Source organism: Polyodon spathula, chromosome 27, assembly GCF_017654505.1.
Source record: "Polyodon spathula isolate WHYD16114869_AA chromosome 27, ASM1765450v1, whole genome shotgun sequence".
Taxonomy (NCBI): Eukaryota; Metazoa; Chordata; class Actinopteri; order Acipenseriformes; family Polyodontidae; genus Polyodon; species Polyodon spathula.
Window position 1 is genome coordinate 3,890,379 of NC_054560.1, and position 18,202 is coordinate 3,908,580.

Genomic DNA, 18,202 nt, shown 5'->3' on the forward strand with positions numbered 1-18,202 from the left:
GAGCCGTAACAGTGTTCGCATACAAATCTTAAAAGCCTGGCAGAGTTGCTGAGATTCTACCAAGCGCCAGAAAATGTTGACCACGGTAACAAAGTTTGGAAATACCTCAGAATGTACAGCTGTGAGAGAAGACTTTGAGTACTGTGACAAAATGTGTTAAATCACAACTACCCGAAAATAATTATACCAGTATATATACAGGTATAATATATACATATATAATAAAAATATATACATTTTTTTTTTAACACAAGTATAAACACCCACACCCTAGTTTGCGGAGGCAAATAAATTATATATATAACGAGAATACACCCACCCTTCAGTATAGCGCGCCTCACTATATTATGATTCAGATATATTACACCCCTGGCTCCCCTTTTCAACAGTCTTTAAAATGTAACCACATTCTTCTGAATAATAATCACCCCTTCAGACTATATCGGTGAACATCTTGCTGCCTAGAGCTTAAAGTGAAGAAAGTAAAAGTTTACTGGCTGTGCATTAGCGCTGCCACTTCTTCCTGTTTTCCTGGGATCATCCTGGTTTTGAGGAAGGTGTCCCAGGATTTCAATATCCCTTCCCGGGACACTAAAAGATCCTGGTGTTTAATCTTATCCAGTTTCCACATCCATGTAGATTATACAGTAACACCGCAATGCCAGGACCGGAAGCTGAAGACAATAACACATTACTGCATTAGACTTACGATATGAATTGGTTATCAGTTCAATAATAGATATGTTATCAGTGCTACCTGATGGATGACTCTGTGATTTCTAGAGAGTTGAACTAGAAATCTAGAGAGTCTGTAAGTCAGTGTTTGTTCTTTTTTACTTTTTCATTTGCACATGCTTTTTTGTTTAGTAATATAGTAGTTACAACTGGGGCAATATGACATTGGGTAGTTTTACCATTTGCCCTGCATTATACAGTATTAGTTCTCTATATCTGTCTTACTCTAACAAGACTCTGAGCTTGCTTTAGAATCCTGCATCTGGAACAGACTGATTCCATTTAGATCATGTTGTAAAATAACCTTTCAACTCTGAACACCTAGTCTACACACACACACACACACACACACACACACACACATATAGGTACTCTGTGTGTGTGTGTGTGTGTGTGTATATATTTTTTTTAAAGAGAGAGAGAGAGAGAGAGAGAGAGAGAGAGAGAGAGAGATGGGGCCAGCAGAGCTGACAGGTAACACTGTCACATGACTTGAATTAAATTAGAAGGTATGCTTAATGCCTTGCAGTTAGGATAGGCAAGCTCAAAGCATATTGATTATATTTTATCTTTCCTCAAGAAAATGAATAGATCAACACTGAAACAACACTCTGTTGATTAAGTAACTCCACACATTCATTAAACATAACACTTTGCAAGAGAGAAGACAGGAGAGGGCCATGCGGGGAGGATCGGTAAAGGGTAGCACGCATAATGGACCTCTCGAGCCTTCTTACACCCAACAACCCAACCATCCGTGAAAAACAAATATGAAATTGAAAACTAAACCCAAAGACACAGTTGCAGTATCCGAGACTTTGCCCTGTATATTAGGGGATTGCTCATCTTGTTCTAGGCTTATCCATAAGCAAGGCAAATGGTGTGGAACGGATTTATGTATTCCGGTATTTAGAAAAAGCTCCCCTCCTAGGACCGCCCAGACGAGCACAGCACACAGCGCCTTATGCCTTCAGCCTATTGTTTATTTTTGTTTGTTTTTTTTGCCCCAGATCTCCGGCTGGATGAACAACCCAACAAACAAACCACGAAACAGCTGAGATGCGGAAATGAAGGAATCATCCGATTATAACCCCACTGGTGCTGAACGAGGTGTGTATCATTTTTGCTTTTTTTTACAAATTACAGTTTTGAGATTTGAGCATTTACCAGTTTTGATATCAAAAGACGATCTTTTTTGGAATATATGATAATTACAATGTTACTGCACTCTCTGGCTACAGAGGTCCTGATACAGAAACAAGCTGGTTGATTAATATGGTACCATTGTACTATTGGTTCAAGCCATTACGTTATCACTGGTATGTCAAAACACGAACATTTTAAAATACCATTGCCACCAGGTACAAAACCATTGCCACTGGTGTAACCACTGAGGATCCCCACCATTGCTCTCAAAGATCATTTGATAAGAGTTCACTGCAAATTCTCCTTCCAGCCAGCTCAACATGAAATCAGTTCACCATCAAGAACACTCTGGCAGTTCCTTTCAATTCCCCATTATCTCCAATGATAGCTGACATCCTCATTCTGTATTGATCCGACTGTGTGTGAACCTGATATCGACTGCTTATTTCGAACCACCAGCGAGTTTGATCTGAAACACAACTCAACCTGTGTGAGGTTTAAAAGGTTGCTGTAGAGATGGAGGACCGCCACAGGGTTGAATCTTCGCTTTCTGATCTGTTTTATTTTTATTATTATAATTATTATTTTTTAAATCCATGTTGTCCCCCCGATAGATTTATATAAACAGCACGCCACAGTATGTCAAAAAAAACCTTTTCTTTCTAAGAAAAAAAATCTGAATGACTTTGTTGCAGAACAAATGCTTTTTCTACAGACTTGCTATACTGTGTTGGCTGCTTTGTTTTCTCAGTGGCTAAGAGAAGCCTCAACCTGTTGATTGCTGACCCAACAGCTTGTATGCAGTCCATGTAACTCTGGAAAGGGTTTACTGTAGTTACTGTATCCCTGAATCAAACAGGGTCGTTTTCATTTAACTTTCTGTACAACATTCTTACTTTATTGTAAAAAGAAATCTCCATACTCATAGGTGCAGCAGTAAGAGGTTTTATACATTGCATTACGCAATGTTACAGATCGTGACTCAAAACAGAAGTGGATTGTAATAAACGCCAACAATGCTGACATTTTTAAAGGGGTGCTGACTTTAGTTTTTAACCCATTCAAACCCAGCTTGGCTTTATTATCACTGGTACCTAATTTACTTCTGTTGAAGATCATTTGATTGTTTGCTTGTATTTCCATTTGGAATATGCAGATATATAGACCAAAAGGTCCTTGCTGCTTCCTGGAAAATGACTTTATGTGCTGTAATCAAACTTCAATGGTCTGCAATCAGACAAACCTACAGCAAAGGCACTGGGAAGTAGAATCAGTTTACCTGTAGCGCTGCATTTGGAATATCTAAATAGCCTGAAACCAATTTGTTGAAATAATCAAATCCTTGTGTACAGTAATCATGAGATATCAGGAAGCAATAGTAGCATTTTATACTGCTGGAAAAAAAAAACCTGACTAAAAATTTAAAAAATGATTATAATGCAAGTGGAGGTCATTATTGCAATATAAAACATATCGCAATAATCCCACAATTACTACCAGTATAGCAAAAATACAAAAATAAATCACTAATAACTAATTTAAAAAAATGTGGATACAGAAGGTTTACATATTTTAGGGTGTTGGCACTTAGATCCAATCATTTAGATTAGGTATGAGGTTGAGGTAAAGATGCCCTGTTCCGTATGGGTGGCTATGCACTGAGCAAAGCCCACCCGAAAGTGGAAGAAAAGCCCTTGAACTTTCAATTGGGTTTCCTAGGCTTTCAAGAGGAGTAAGCTGGAAGCTGCTGACAGGAGCACTGCCGGTCTTCCATTTGCAATCGCAGGGGAGGAGGGATCGGAGGGGAGAGAATTAGAGGGAGCGAGTGTCTAAGCCACCCTCAGACTTTCCACATGAGCACCCCTCATGAGGAGAGACGGACAGGGTCTTCTAAGCACCTCAAAGGGATAAGGAGGCCACCCTTGACAATGGAATTAAAATATAGATTACACAAGTCACTAGCCCCTTTCCATGATCTCCTCAAACCGAGGATCCTGACAAATTGGATCAGGCGATTTAAAAAAAGAGAGTTTTTTTTAGTTTGTTGTCAGGTTCAAGGCAAAAGGGTTGGGGGGGGGATCTAAGTTCTAATGAAGAATGGGACAGACTATTACCTGTACTTTTGTCACATTTATTATTATTATTATTATTATTATTATTATTATTATTATTATTATTATTAGTAGTAGTAGAATTTATTTATTTATTTGGTGATGGCTAAGTTTAGGAATTATATAAAAAATCTCTTACCTATAGTGGCTACCGCTTTGAACTGCTAATTGTCTGTAACAGAAGCCATCCCCACATCCCCAAGGATTCCTCAAGCTTGGGCTGGCTTGTTTGTGGCCCTTCAGGGCCCATCTATCCAAGTCCTAGGGTGCAGGGTGGTTCTCTCCCAACCTCTGGTGGAACTCACTGCAAAGAGAAAGTCAGAAATCAGGATGCATTTACGTCTACCCTGACAGTAAAGTTTCAATACCACCATGGACATGGCTAGTTTTCATAAGATGAAAGGAGCTTCCTATGTGTAGTGAAGATTCAGGGTGTTAAGAGTATTGAAGTTACAGGCTGCCAGGAAATCATAATAATAATAATGGATGATGACTGATAACAAGTCATCCCAGTTATTAATGATTGCTACTATTACAAATAACTAAGGCTCCTAGTTAACCCAGACCCGAATACTTCACAACTGCAAACGACTAAAGTATCAGACATTACCTGAAAATGTCCTCGAGTCAACTACTTACCCACCAGGGATATGATTAGTGTACAAACCTGAAAAACACCTTACTAGAACCACTATGCTCAGCAAACTGTGCAATTACCAGCGTTTTTTCTTTCTGTAAAATGCATACTTTTGAAAGGGTAGCACACTCTCTGCTCCTGATATGGTACCATTTTACTGTAATGGATTAACAGCAGCATATTGGTTCATGCCTTTGCCATTCCATAGAACCCTTGTTTATTGGTTACTAGTCCTCACAAGAATACTACTGATTTGAAACCTGCGTTATATCCTCTGTCCAAGCTTACACGCACATGCATATGAAGCACATTTGCCCATCCCAGAAAATTTCTAAATGAACCATCAATTCACTACATTTTACAGTAAGTTATAAACAGAATTTTCATTCCGACTGCATTACAACAGCATTAGGACGACAATTGTAAAAAATAAATAAAACGTGATTTTCTATTCAGGATATTCAAGTTTGAATGGCTTTATTTTTATTTTATTTTTGTGTACAGTGACATGTGTAACAACTTTGAATTTTGGTTTTAACTTAAAACTAATATCAGCAATTCTAATAAAGCACTATTAGAATTGTCATATTTTCTTTAAAATAAAGTGTTTAAAATCATTGACTTCCTCATTCAATTTACACCTCCTTTCTATTTTATAGTTGACTCATTACAGGTTCCTATTTTTAAATGTTTTTATCGTTTTGATATTTTTAAATGTTTTTTATTGTTTTGCTATTTTAGAACTGACTTCTACTCTAGGAATGTATGTTTTTAACTTCTGTGAGTTTCTGCTCTTTCATCGAATGCATTTTGATGAACATGTGCTGTACTCTCCCAATGAAGAGTGAGTTTTTAGGCAACTAATAGATACAAAATATTAATTTTACAAACGGGTTGTGATCTGGAATACAATCGTGGCACAACTAGATCCTGTGCAATAATAATATCTATGTTTCAAAGAACCAATTATATTGTTAGCTAAATTGGTTGATATTATGATACTGGTAAGTGGCATATATTAAATCACAATCTTGCAATATGTAAAACGCACTGCCTAAGCTGTTATGTTTTATTTAAAACATTTTAACATTGTGTTTCTTATAAACAATGGTATAACATGTCATTTTCAAACAGGTTGTTTTATTGGTTATAAATAAAATGTATTAAATGTGCAACAAGAGAGATATGCACTGCTAAAAAAAAAAATGGTAAGGCCTACACCAGCCTGTTATAAAAACAAGGTTTTCTATTTTATGTGAATTGGATGGAGACGGTTGCTAAGCTACCAGCTACCAAGCTCAGAATAACCAGCTTTACTTTCTAATTTTCAAACTATAATATAATAATAATAATAATAATAATAATAATAATAATAATAATAATAATAATAATAATAATAATAATATTGATGATGATAGCTGACAATTCTTCTTAAAAACGAACAGATGCATTATTTTAATTAGCAGAAGCCTACCAGTCAAATAAAACCATATTGGTAAGTATTGTAAACAGCATGGTGCTAACTGGTCGTTGTCCCCTTTACCAGTACTACAAATACGCTCGCGCTCGCCCGGTAACGTAAACGCTCGCAAAACGTAATTGTGAATGAAGTGGAATGGCAATCACGTGATCTGTATCATAAAATAAACTTCTATCTATTTAAATTCAGCCTTACAGGCCACGCATATAGTTTGCGTTGCAAACTGACGTCAAACCCCGCTGTACTGTACTAACACGACTTCCACTGCAAAAGTCATAGCAGTCTCTTTAATTGATCTAAAACTATCTAAACACGCATGAAACCAAACTTTATTATTATTATTATTATTATTATTATTATTATTATTATTATATCTTTTTTTTTTTTTGTATATTATTATTATTATTATTATTTAAATTTAACCTATATCATATATTTTTTAAATCGTATTTTTTTAAACATGCATTCAAAGTGTTTACTAATTAAAGGCCAATCGTTCGAAACGTCGTTTTATCCGCTTTGCGATGCATTCATTGAATATCTGTCACCCAGTTGTTTACCGTGTTTACACACACAAAAAATAAATAATCAAAAAATATCCACAACAGCGTCAGCACCCACCTCAAACAGAATACCTGCTTATTATTAAGGCCGTATTTCAGATTCCCTCGCCTTTTCGGACCTATTTTTGATCGATCCCCTCTATTTTGAGTTACTGTATTACCCTGGTTTCACAAAGATATTTCCAGTAGATATATACATCTCTCTCTGAAGCAGCCCTCGCCCATGCACTCTTTTCAGCTGGACTTATTCCATTACAGTCACACTCCCAGTGGCATTCACATCTCGGCATGTTATGGTCTTTAAACGAACACACAATGTCCCTCAATCGTAGTACTCCTGCCCCCCTTCCCCCTCCCCATTCTCCGCGCTCCAGCGGAAGGTCCCGAAGTCCTCAGAATTAGTTTCTACTTTCGGTTCTCTAGCTTTATGATATCAGATATACTCATACAGCTAGATAACCAAAGAGAAAAACTAACCCAGTGCTCTTAAAGGGACCGCGCGTCGCCAGCGGCTTCTGTTGTCTACCCAGGAAAGCAGCACTGCCGCTAGATAATCTGCTCAACTCCACACACTGTACAGCAACACGATTACACAGGGTCAGTTTATTTATTTATTAATTCACTTATTTATGTATTATTATTATTATTATTATTATTATTATTATTATTATTATTATTATTATTATTATTATTATTATTATTTCACAAGACAGTTCAGCATTTGTTCTAGATGAGAACCCCCAAAATGTATCGTTTTAAGAATGCCTAATATTTACAAAAGCCTACTATAAAATATGCATTATTAAAATCAGGTATTTGGCTCCCCCCACTAGAGTTTCTACTGCTGTGCTGTTCATCGGATACTTCATTTAAAGGCCCTTTAAGCATTATGTAATTGCTTAAAACTCCCTAGATATATATTTTTTAAAATTTGTAAATCTGTAAATCTATACTTTACACTCACACTATAGCTGCTGTAAAGTTATCAAGCAAAAAAAAACTGAAACCGCTTTTTTTTTAAACGCCAAGTTATATTTTGTGATCCGAATCTACTTTTCTTCAGACTCAGCTGATATTGTGAAAAGCGTTCAGGATTGGGGCAAGAAAGAAGGAGATTCTCTGCCCGGTAACAATTTAGGTCCATACACTGCAAAGCAAGTCGCCCGTCTACAATTCACATACAACAGGCCCAGTCGTGACTTCTCGTTCACAATGTGTTCAAGTTGTATTCTAAAGTATAACTTGATGTTTAAGCAGAGGAAGCCTGCAGCAGTTGAAAAAAAAATACGAAACATTTCAAGCCCCATCAACACGAACTTACGTCCCAAAAGGACAAATGCTGACACCAAACTATCCTATACGTGCTCAACACAAACTCTAAACCAATGCGTCAAATCTCTAAGCTCACCAACATCACAGAATTTCGGTTCTACCTTACAAAATCAATCATTCCAATAAAGCACAGTTACACATTTCTTTTCTTTAAAACAGTGCATTTAAAAAGCTACTTCCTCGTGCAACTTACACCTCCTTTCTATATAAACTGTTTAAAAAGTCAAGCAACCCCTGAAGTTATACTTACTTGCGCTTCTTGTCAGAGTTGTCTTGTTAAAACGACCGCTTGTCTGTGCTTTGGAGGTTGGGTTTTTTTCCTCACGAACCCTCGGGTGAATGACGTCCTTTTTGAAAAAAAAACAAGAAAAGAAAAAAAAAACTGTTGGGATGGCAACACACAAAAACAAAAACAGGAATCCTTATTAAAAAATATAAAATGTCCACCATGTTATGCCATAGGTCTTGTCAAATTAAATAAACAAATAGAATTAAAATGAGAGCATCCAGCTCATATTGGGTTGGAGTCGCCGTGAACCCGCTCGGCCAGCAGTAGTTGTAGAAATAGTCTCTATGACTGAGAATAGAGATACGATGCTGCCCGGTCCCCTGCCACACGCACACTCTCTCTCTCTCTCTCTCTCTCTCTCTCTCTCTCTCTCTCTCTCTCTCTCTCTCTCTCTCTCTCTCTCTCTCTCTCTCTCTCTCTCTCTCTCTCTCTCTCTCTCTCTCTCTCTCTCTCTCTCTCTCTCTCTCTCTCTCTCTCGGACAATGCCGAACGCCCCGCTGTCTAGGCCCCGGCTGGGGACGCTCTACTGGGACACTGAGGGAAGCGCTCGGCTGGCGGCCCCGAATAGGGCAGGAGGTCACTCTACCAGTGCAATGCTGATGTCACCGTCATTATCCATTCTTATTGATAGACATAAGCAACCTCGAGACAAGAAAAGCTATCTGAGCCGTGGAGAGGGGACCAAGGACAGGCGAACACCCGTACATATATTTATGTTGGTTTGGGTTTAAGTGGATGCAATATAACAATAAATATTCATTCAAAGCATTTGTGTTCCTGCTACAGGCGTATGCATTTTAGGACTAAATCTGTCTTTTATATGCCCTTGATTGTTAAGCTTTAGGAGATGTCATACATGATTTTATACCCATGGCCACGCACGTTAATCAGGAAATGGGCAGTTCAAAAGTTGTGACATAAAACAGGTAATGACGCAGAGCGGTGCAAAAGACGCTATGGTTATATAAACCTGTTCATCAGATACACGTGTGCAAACAAGCCAGGGGGAGCAGAGCCTTGCCTTTCCTTAATTAAAGACATGCACGGGATGCTCAAGCAATAATACCCACAGCTAGATAGCTGGGAATCCAGGCGGATTGTGCATCTGTATGCATACAGAGGCCTGTCTGTGGAAAAAGAACACGCAGCAGATATCTGATCGATCTATCGATCTATCATCCTAGATTCGCAGTTCTCTCGCCTAAACGGTACAGTAGTGATGTCTTACACTACGAGCCGCTCTGCCTGGGCAAGTCACTGGGCAACGGAAACGAAATGTAGCAGCTGTATTGGGGTCTTCCCAGATGGAAATCAGTATTCTATAAAATGCACAAGTTACCAGTAACTCGATATTTGAAATTGTAATACTGTAGGCTATTTGTTAATATGAATCCACACACTATTGCATACATGCGTTGTTCATAACCCTAACATACTAAGCCTAGAAATGAAGGAAGCAGGCTGTTTATTACAATGGAATCATCCTACCCACGTGCGATTTCTAATTAATTACACTTCATTTCTGAGACTGTCCTTTCTTGAATAGAATCGAGCAACCCATTAGACACGACTATTTGAGCAGATTATTATTATTATTATTATTATTATTATTATTATTATTATTATTATTATTATTATTATTATTATTGTTGTTGTTTTGTAAGAGGTGGGTTTGGCCACTCCATTCTTACGAGAGCTCCTCCCCTCATGAGAATATATTTCTGTTCATATTATATAAACCGTGACATCGAGGGAGGAGGAGGAGGAAGGGTGAATAATAATTACATTTTTGCATTCCACCTCACAGACAAACTGTAAAGATATCTGCCTTCGTGTTTGTGAATGGTTGGTTCTGTGATATACTGAAGGCATAAGACTGCATCTAAAATAGTTTGTGCTTATTTACATTCATAATATACCAGAAATGGGATATTTGTAATTAAAAACAAAACAACAACAACAACAAAAAACGGAATATTAGACTAGCCACACATATTCCTTGACAATTAATAAGTGCATTAATAAGAAACTGTAGGCTTTACCTTGAATACTCCAGAAGCAATGTTACAAAGCCATACTCAAGCCTATGGTTCGATATTTATAGAGAATAATGAAGACTTAAGGTATTTATCATTGCAATAAAATAGATTATATTATGAAATTGTATATAAGTACTAATTAGTCTTATATTCATCATGTCGGTAAAAATCATACTCAATTACAATTTCCACGGGGACGTTGAAAGAGAGAGACTCGATGTAGGTCAAAGGCTTTAGCTCCTCCATCGTGTTTTTTTAAGCTAGCATGCATTTGTAGACTATTTATACTGTATGTGTGTGTGTGTGTGTATGTGTGTGTGTGTGTGTGTGTGTGTGTGTGTATATATATATAGATAGATAGATAGATAGATAGATAGATAGATAGATAGATAGATAGATAGATAGATAGATAGATAGATATTATATCAATATAATAGATTGCAATGTATGTTCCTATAACCGATTTTGTTTCAGAGGACTACACCACCAACAAATTGCAACCCATATTTTACATATGGTTCCGTTTTGCATTGGGAAGCGTTACTTCTGATGAAATAACAAATAAGCTGCCCTTTTTTATTAAACACAATTCGTGTAGGTAAGACTGACGGATGTAATACGTTATGACAAGAATGCATTATATGGGATGCACAAACACAAATGCGGCAGCTCTTTTATTCGTCAAAAATATGGAGATAATTTAAATGTAAAACTGACAGAAATAGACTGTGTTTTTGTTTACTGGTCCTTAAATACAGATTTAAATCTTTAATATAAGATTTTTCTACAGTCTGCTGAGTATAGCACTGTTTCAAAGTGGTGTAATGACATATTTCTTTATAAACGTAGTCTTTTTTTAAATTTTTTTGAATGTTTCGCATCGCATTGGAAAGGATTGCATTTTGAGTTGGGCTGTAATTCAGATTGTCGTGTGTTGCAGTCGCGTGAGCTCGCTACTGCATTTGAGCTGGATTTGCATCGCAAGGTGGGTAGGTAGGTAGGTAGGCAGGTACTGCGCACACTCAAAACATAAAACACCCTCCTGGGTCTTTGTCTCTGGGAAATGTGGAACAGACAAATAGCCCTGTTATCTAATGCATGTGTCTGACCTTTTTTTCTTTTATTATATAGGGTAAAAACCATACTAATGAACCGATACTACCACTCCGGGGGTATGCTAGTAGTAACTCAAACCATCACTGACTTAAATACTAAGATACAACTATAACGCATACCACACACATATATGTACTGCGATACTCGTGTTTACGCAACATAAAAGAGACGTGGAAGTTATTAAGGAATACACAGCTTGTGTTAAAGACAACAACAAAAAAAAAATCTGTCCGTTTTACAAAATACTGTGCAATTCAATATTGGATCTCTGTGTAAGAAGAATTCTAATGTTCTCGACAGTGCATAGCACACTATGTAGTGATTGTAATTATTAATATTCTTCTATAATAATAATAATAATAATAATAATAATAATAATAATAATAATAATAATAATAATAATAATAATAATAGTAGTAGCTGTCCTGTGGTAGGGTAACATTGCACACAGGCGGTGTATATGGCTCTTTAGACTGCTTAGTCATTAATATTATAAGGAAGATTGGATACTTAATGAGTAATTTTGCACGGACGTTTCTTTCGGCTCCGAATGTGACTCGTTCCGAATGTGACTCGTCATTTGCAGTTTTGGCTTTTGTGGTTGGCTTTGTATTTAGTTATTGTTATATATATATATATATATATATGATTATGAATTTTTGGAAGCCATTCGTCTATTTGATACAACCAATTCCCGTGAATACACTGTATTTAACATTTTGCAATGTTTCTCGTGTGAATAAATACATTATATATTAAGCCCTACACATTATTTATGTAATATATAATTCGGGATGTGTAAATTAAACACACACACCAATACTGTGTGTGTGTATATATATATATATATATATATATATATATATATATATATATATATATATATATATATATATATATGCAGCATTATAGTATTTTTATATATAGATGTTACATATATATCTATTAGATGTCTAATATTTACAATTAACGATTCCTAAGGTAATTTGGAAATATATATATATATATATGATATATATATATATATATATTATATATATCTATATATATATATATAATTCTTGGTATAAGCAATTATTTTGATTGGGTGAAACAAAACGTTTTGTTTTTTTGAACAGGACGTGCCATGCTTTCTATATTTGATTATTTATTTGTGCACACCGACTGTTATTCCCTCTCTCGTACTGCGCGCTGTGTTCTTTATCATTCCAAGTAGTGTTGTTTAGTTCATGAGTGTCACTTTTAAACGTGGTGTATTTATAATAATATATGTTATTTGAGATATTCCATTTTGTCAGTGTGGAATTTTTTCCCCAGAAATACCAGATTATCAGAAAATACATTAATAAAGAATATTTAATCTTACTAGGGGTTTCACCTTGGATCGTGATCTAAACCAGGTGAACTGCACGTGTGCACCTCTTAAACTATAACTGTGAAACAGACACCTGGCCGGGTTCAAAAGCTGAACTGATACATCAACGGAACGCACGAACTAAAGAAAGGAATAAAGAAAAGAAAGGAAGGAAGAAAAAGTGAGACAATAAAAAATAAAAGAATACAATGAAACAAAAAGAAAAAAAAACGGTTTGAAAAGAATTAAAAAATATACCAAGAGAAATAAAGAGAGTGAAAGACAACTGAGGTGGTAAAAGAAAAGCGGAAAAATAATGACTAAAGAAAGAAAGAAAGAAAGACAAAGCGAGACTTTCAACACGGTCTGAGTCTTTTGCAGATGGATAGAGGAAGCTGCTGCCTCGCTAATTAACACTCTCCTCGCTAATTAACACTTCAGTGGGGCTTATGGCACCTGGACTGGCAAGGTCGACACGCGCTTCCTCTTTTTTTCCGAAGCAGCCGGAAGGAACGACACAGGACACCTTCAGAATAGGAGACAGTCTGAGCTTCATTTGTGCGCATCTTCAAACACATTCCATTCTGTTCAGCGGTGGAAAGAACTAATTAGTGGATAAATGCTACCACCACCTGGAATCCACAAAATATGCCCAGAAGTCATTTTTAAATGCAGCCAGAATCTGCGGTACGTTACTGGTCATTCTTTCTGCTATAAATATATTGTAAGTTCGATTTGATTACATATTATAAAGTGATTTTTTAAAAACTTTTTAAATCGATATATACTGCAATAGTTACATAGTAGCCAGTCACATTATATATTGATATATTTTTTGTCATTCTTCCCAGTAATGAGGCAACGGTAGGCCTACTTGTAATACAGAGTGTCCCGATTAAAAGGCTTGGGTAAAGACAGGCATAAAAGGCTTGTGCTGAAAAGCCCATTGAAAACCCACAGCACTCACACTGTTAATAATGTAACAAGTGAGCAGAAAGTGGGCTACTTTATCCAGTACAACTAATATGCAACTGACTATAGAGGAAAGGAAGAAAGCATCTCTTGCTGCATCTGGGAATTACATCACTCCCGTCCATGTGTAATAACACGCTGTAAATGAAAGTAGATCTATTGCATGTACAGTTTCATTAGGGTTTTAGGAAGACTCGATATCATACTCAAATACAATATCCATTAGTGTATTTCTATAATCAGACCACCCCATTCATAGCTTTATAATTTGTCTTTTAATTATGTATCATTTATGTGTTTATTTTGTAATTTTAATCAACACTAAATGTGTGTTCACATATAGCATCATTTTAGGGTGGCGCGGTTGGATATCCCATCCCTTTTCAGAGTTTTAGTATTGTATTATATTTCTGGTTTACGTTGCTCGATTGGTAAACGTAATCGCCGCGGATGCTACATCAAATCGACATGGTGTGCTCGGAAAGCAAGTTTGCCACAATTTCTTACAGCGTATGTGCGATGGCACGCCATGAAGGCACGTTTGCCTCCTTTCACACATCCCGCCTACACGGGGTGCTATGCCCATCTCCCGCGTTCTCTGGCCGGACAGCGCTGTCTAACTTTCAATCTGTTAAAAGGCTAACACGCAGTCCATCAATTAGAATCTGCACTCCTGCTCTGACCTTGATTAATCGTGACTGGGAAGCGTCCAGTCAGCCAATGAGAAACTAGCCACCCAGTCTATAATTAGCATATAGATGCTATAAGCAACCTTAAGCGTGTCTCTGAGTATGTATGATATATCTTTAAAAGGCATTGTCGCGTTTGCTGTAAACGCAGTTTACACTAAAATGAGTACAGGGCATCAGTAAATAATTTAACTAGATAGATAGACAGATAGATATATAGATTGACAGAAAAATCCATACTCAAGCAATACCAGTTTCAATAGGTTGAAAACCTCGTCACGGTTCAAGTAAAATTTAAATCTTTTTTTTGTTTTGTTTCTTAAAAATATTTCAGTCTTTGAAACCTCAAATATATTTGGCAAAAAGGTATTTATTATTATTATTATTATTATTATTATTATTATTATTATTATTATTATTATTATTATTATTATTATTAATAATAATAATAATAATAATAATAATAATAATAATAATACGTTTGTTTACTGCAACAATAGAAAGACAGATAGATAGATAGATAGATAGATAGATAGATAGATAGATAGATAGATAGATAGATAGATATACTTTAAAATTCTGTAACAACATATTTCTACATCAATTGTACATCTGAATGCATGAAGCGAGGCTTTATATTCGCCATCCAAAGACTAGGTCCTCTTTCAGCACGTATGTGATATGAAATCTGCACGGGCAGGTTTGTATGCCTGTTTCAGGGCTCTGCTGCCCGCCGCGGGATGATAATACATCCAAACCTCTAATTAATGGAGGCGGGCTGCCTGTGATGCGAATTCTTTGATTCAATAATACTCCCCTCACGCTGGGTTAGATATGCACTGTAAAAAATGTGCGTACATTCAACGGTAAAATTGTGGTAAACAGTGAAGGCAAATTGCCTTCTCTTATAAAATGACAATTTACCTTAAATCTAACAGCAAATCACCTTCATACTAAAAACATTTCCTTAAAAAACAGACATTTTCCGTTGTTTTAACAGACACGTCTTTTGACGGTTAAATACTGTGGATATTACATCTAATTACGTTAAAAATGGAATCCTAGATCCCATTGCAGGGTTGATTTCAATTAGTATTGTTTTAACTGTGTTATGCGTGTTATTTAGTGTTAAATGTGTTGTGCGGCTGCAGAATTATATGTAAATGTACATGTTCTTTGTGTTCCCTCACCATTTTACGTGTTTTATTCATGGTTTGTGTGGTCACCATCTTGTGAAAGGTCAGATCTTGGAGTGGGCTAGCCTTCTATTCGTATCTCTATTTTATGTTGAGTTTAATGCTGGTAGTATCGTAGCCTATGAGGTAAATCCGAGGCGTGATTATTGCCGGTTGAAACTTGTTGTAAGAGCAGCAGCTCTATAAAGCATATACACTCTTTTTATTAAGAGTTAATTTCGCTAAACTTTACTAATCATTTTTTTTATAGTACTGTACTGTAAATTTATGGTTTTTAGAGGGTTTTTTATACGGTATATTACTGGCAAACCAGGCTGCTAGTTTTTTTTACAGTGTGGATCGCCACTCAGTATATGATACACCGCTGCATTGTTCCCGTTACCTGTGGACTCAAAGGAATCAGTCAGATTTTTATTTAAAAAAAAAACGGAGCAGAACACCAACGTTGTCTTTGACGTCGTTTGCCAATTATATAGGGATTTGTTAAGGCAAATAACGAAAGTACAGTCACTGCCTGTAACACAACGTATTTCAAAATTTCGTAGATCAAATAAAGCATTTCGATATTTATACTTAAATACATTAAATGAAAAGCCTCGGGCATATGTATACATTCTAGCAAATAGAAAAAACAAACTTACACAAACACAAGGAACAAATTCTCAGCGATCACACTGCAAGAGTCAGTGTTGATTAAATATCTTATTAAATCGACAGAATACAAACACGTTTACAGTCCAGTGTTTTGTGTTTTTTAGTAACTTCTTTGTTTATAACCCAGTAAAAAAAAAAAAATCCATTAAATGAAATAATAAATTGAACTATAAAATGTGACTGTCTTATTAAACATTGGGTCGATTATTTCAGTGTATTTAAACAGGATTGAAGTTGTACTACGTGGCTTTAGCCGTAGAGATAATGGAAGAATAATGGTTTTGATTAACTAAATAAAGGTTTGGCGATTCCTATTAAACTTTAAACAATACATCATAAGAACACATAAGCGTACATAGTCACGCGTTAAAGACCCATACGCGCGCAGGTGAATGGACTGCAGACAGAGGTTTTACGGTAGATTACTAATGCTTTATGAATAAAACCCAAGAACTTCAAAACAATGTAGCAATCTGTAGCAACTGGAACTCGAACTCCCTACCGAAAACAACACAACCTTTTGTGTGTGAATCTGTCTGTGGTGTTATTTTCGCCTTAGTGGTTCACTGAGTTCTGTACACTGTATTTTCTGGCAGGGCGCTGCACTGCTCCAGTTACTGAGAGCTGCGCTGTCCAGGGTCCTGAAAGCGAGCTCCGCTCCAGATTTGATGCCTTTTTAAATGACTGGCGTATTCTTTTACAATCGGCCTTTGATGTGATTCCAACCGCAAGACCGTGCCAAACGAATCTGTAATGCGCAGACAATCGCATCCACACACGGAGCGACATTGGGTTATAAGTAGCACAATGCAAGATTTGTGTTTACTGAATACCAAACGTTGCCCCCTACTGAGCACATCGGAGACGTCTACTCCAGCGTGCAAATACTTTCACCTATTTTTTTAACGGGAAATAACCCTAACAACCCTTCTGCTGATCAGGCTATCACAGTCGGCACTCTGCAGATAGGTATTTGTTTTCTGAAACAATATTATTTTGTATACGTTACATATAACATTATAGAAAGTATGGATTATTATTATTATTATTATTATTATTATTATTATTATTATTATTATTATTATTATTATTATTATTAGTGGTATCTCTTTATTTAGGAGTCACATTTAGGAGAACTTGTTGCCTTCTATACCTCACAGTACAATGTGAACAGCTGAGGGTGGGCTTGACCCAGGCAGAGACCGGAAGATCCGCGCTGCATCGGCGTGTATAGCAAGCAGCCCCGGTTATTACACCAGAGAAGCACGCATTACCACCGACTGCTACTTCTCCATACAGCAATCCTATATTAAATATTTACAGACAATAAGACAAAGCACGTCATTTTCAAGAAATTCTTTTTTTTTTTTTTTTAGAATAAAATGGAAGGAAGCTGATCTAACACTTTCTCTCGGCGTTGCTATGGTGTGCTAATTCAATGTCCTCATGTCACTGCTGAGCGGGGGGGAGGCAGGTGTCGTTGAGCGAGGAGGCATTCTCAGATGCAATGCCCATATCTGATCTTTGCACCAAAGCGAGTCCTTAATCTCATAGGTACAGCTTGGAAGATATCCTTCGTAGAGGAATGCGGGCTTACTCAAGTAAAACAAATGGATGCAAAATACTAATACGTTTTTCATATAATGTTACAGGTATTTGGCTGGTATCTTTTTTATAAACTAAAGCAAATATATATATATATATATATATATATATATATATATATATATATATATATATATATATATATATATATATATATATATATTACATACATACTTAATATAAATAGTGCAGTAATGAAGCTGACCTTCATGGGGACTGTAAGAAATTATTATCTGAACATTGCAGGGGATGCATTTAACAAAGGGATTGAAGTCTTACCAAGA

The 18,202-nt window shown here is 36.3% G+C and overlaps 1 long non-coding RNA gene across 2 annotated transcripts in view; it reads right to left on the reverse strand.

Moving 5' to 3' along the window:
• The window catches only part of LOC121301609, a 42,329-nt gene that overhangs the window by 18,872 nt on the left and 5,255 nt on the right, over positions 1 to 18,202 (reverse strand). For both annotated transcript variants that reach the window (XR_005947635.1, XR_005947636.1), the window contains exons 3-4: positions 8,255 to 8,351; positions 4,132 to 4,296 (exon numbers count right to left, since the gene is read on the reverse strand). This is a non-coding gene — a long non-coding RNA (uncharacterized LOC121301609). The remainder of the gene's footprint in view (positions 1 to 4,131; positions 4,297 to 8,254; positions 8,352 to 18,202) is intronic.